This window comes from Mastomys coucha, unplaced genomic scaffold (assembly GCF_008632895.1).
Source record: "Mastomys coucha isolate ucsf_1 unplaced genomic scaffold, UCSF_Mcou_1 pScaffold8, whole genome shotgun sequence".
Lineage (NCBI taxonomy): Eukaryota > Metazoa > Chordata > Mammalia > Rodentia > Muridae > Mastomys > Mastomys coucha.
The window spans coordinates 79314838-79318338 of NW_022196914.1; positions in this window are offsets into that span (position 1 = coordinate 79314838).

Here is a 3501-nt window from a genome sequence, read left to right on the forward strand (position 1 = left end):
CTTAAAAAAAAAAAAAGAATTACAATTAACTTTAGCAATTATGTAGTTTTACCAAAAAGAAATATACTGATAGTAGCAGAACTTGCACATAAGCAACTTAAGATGAAAGGTATTCTAATCAATCATCTAATGATATGTTTCAGAAGCCATCAGACCAGTGTATGGATAAAAGCAGTTGCTCTCTTTTGGCCACACATGCACTGCCCCAACACACACTAATAAATATGTGAATTTATAAAATTTCTGATGTATCACTAACACAACAAACTCATAACGACAGTAATGCATAAATTTCCCAATATTTAATGTGATACAAAAAGGCAGACTCACTTTAAGTAAGAGTAGCTAGTACAATGGATAGTCATTAACTTAAAAGAAAGAATTTAAATGTAATCTTTGAGCCCTCACTTTCCCTCATCACAAAGATCACAATGATTTACCAGTTTTAACCCCCAGATTTCTCTAATCCATAACTCTCCATCTCCACCATCATCGACCAAGTTTACCATCCCTAATACTCCAACTTCATTCTAATAAAATGAGCATCTTATTGATTTTGCAATATATATATATTCTTACGCTTCCAGAGTGATCTGTTTTTTAAAGAATCCTAATTTGATGATCATCTATTCCTTGCAGGATTCTCCCCTGCTTTGTTTCAGATGGTACAATGGGTTCCTGGTGTTTCTAAAAAAAGGATAAATACTCTTACCATGGCCTAAAGTATAATGACTTCAAAAGTTTCATCATCTTGTCTTTTCATGATATACTGCAGCAACACTAATGTGTTTTAGGTTCTGTTTGTGTGTTGTCCAGACTCTCACAGTAAGGACTACAACTGTTGTTGTCCCTGGTAGAATTCCACTCATATCTCCATTTATCTGGTAATTGCTGCTAGGTTATAATTTATCAGGTCATCTGTTAATTTCTAATTTGTTACATCCTTCTAAGGTTGGAACCTTCCATTATATGCACTTGGATCAGCTGATTATGCAATCATAACTTTTCTAGAAGGTGTGATTATATTTAACTGGATACTTCTGTGTTTAGCATCTCTCACTGCTAAGTTATATTAAAGAGAGGGTCATGTGGTGTTTTGAATGAGACCTCTCCCATAAGTCTTGGGCATTTGATACTTAGTTCCTAGTGAGTGGCTGTTTGAAGAGGGTTAAGAGGGTCCTTTGCCAGTGGAAGTATGTCACTGGGGGTAGGTTTTGAAGTCTCAAAACCTTTAGAGCTAGCCTAGCTTTCTCTGCTTCCTACTTGCAGTTAAAGATGGAAGCTCTCAGTTGTTCTTGTCTTCATATCTTTTGCTCCACCATCAGGGACTGACCCTGATGGTGAAACTAATTAAGTTTATAAAACCAATTAAGTGATTTTGGTTATAAGTTGCCTCCATTCTGGTGTTTTTTTCACAGCAATCACAAAAATGCCCAAGACAGGTCGGTCATATTTAGTGATTTCTCAGTTCTGTATTAACATACTACATATGAAGAAGTCAGTTAGTGTTTATGGAAGAAATGCAAATGAATGAAAACCCTTCATCTTGACACATATCTGTTGATATTTTATCTACCCCAACTTTCCAGAAGACAATACCCTAGACTAATTTTAAATCAGAAATTTGTATATAATAACCATATTTGTCAAAACTGAAATGTAACTACTAAGCTATGAAAGCTGTCTACATTTTTAGCTTTCTGCATGGTGTCTCACTATGCTTCCCAGGCTGCTATGTGGCTTAGTGAGCTTAAATGAGCTTTAGCCTTCCAAATAGCTGAGAATGCAGGTGCACACCACCACACTCAGCTACAATCATTTGATATGCAAAAGAAATTTTAAAAAAGATTCTACAATTATTTTAAACAAGTTTTATTTCATAAACAGCTTTCTGGTTTAGTTAAATGGAAAGGAGGTGATGTTAAATTATTTAGTTCTTCTAGAATATAAAAAACTGTGTCATGTTTCCTATATGTTCACATATTACGTTTGCCATGTAGGTAGATGTAACCAATGATAAAACTGGGACTCTAATAATACAGGCAGTTCTAAGTCAAATGGTCAGTAACCGATCCATTTAAATTTATAATTACTGTTATGTAATACTCACTCTAACAAGGAGTAACTCAGGCCTTCCACAAGACACAAACATCACATTCCATTGTCATCATGTACCATAGCGTTATTTTCCCCTTGAGTCATCTTCTCTAGCGAAACATATGAAGCAATTAGAACAAATTTGGAATCATATGACCTGCTTAGCAAACAAATAAAGAGAAGTAAATATGGCCACAAATTTTCATTTGTGAACAGTGACCTCCCCATGATCTTTATTCCTATTCATTAACATATGGTTTAAATTTTGGCTTTTTAGTGAGTTGTAGCCAAAAGTACATTCAAATACATTTTAAATGAAACTCTGTGCCTATGCATTGATGGGAACAAAGTATTTTTTTGAGATCCAACAGAAGCAAATTGACTAAATTTTCCCTTTTCATAAAGCATGGTATTTTTAATGTATATGTGCTTAGGGCTGAGGCGTATTTTAGAAAAAGGAATACTTTCTTATTACTTTTCATAACTTTCTGGTTTGGGTGCAAAGTAAAAGTGAATTTTATAATATATTAAATAACAAAATTTGTATTGGAAATTAGAATTTTTACAACAGTTATTATAAATAGATTGAATAATTCATATAATAAAATCATAAATCTGGTACTAAATTGGATTTTATTAAAATGATTTTGTAAAAATACTTAGTAAAAAATAACTTAAAGTTTTATGAGACACGTGACTAAATCTTATACATCTTAGGAAGTTTGTTAAAAAAGTTTTTTTAGATAACCCAAACTATTAAATTTTTAAAACCAAAACATATCTAGTATTATAAGAAAATACTATTAACTAGTTGCAGGACACCTTCAACTTTTTATTTTAAAAATAAAAAGGTTTTATTGACCTAAAACTCACAAAACATCCATAGATGACCTTTGAACTTCTCTGATTCTCCTGCCTTGACCTCTCAAGTGCTAGCCTTATAATGATTTACTAACATTCCTACCTTACCTTCGTAATATATTGCCAACAGAAATGGTTAAGTTCTTATTTAATTGCTGAATCTTTCCCCCAGTAACCCAAAAAAGGCAAATTACATATCTTAACTAATGAAAGAGGTAAAATGTGTTAGCTCCTTCTGACTGAAAGAAAACTTCTGAGATAATTAATTAAACAGAGAAAAGCTGTACTTGGGTTTATGGTTTGGGATGTTCAAGTGCATAGGTGGCTGACTCAGTTGTTTGGGGGCTGGGATGGGCCAATAGTCATAGCAGAAGAGTGTAACAGAGAAAGCAAACTAAGCCAACTATGAGATAAGTTGGAAATATATGGAAACAACTAAGATCTTTCCAAGGCATGCTCCCCAACTTCTACCTCCAAGGGCTTAAAATCCCCACTAACTCCACCTCCTAAACCTCCAAGACATCCCAGTGACATCAAAGCCTG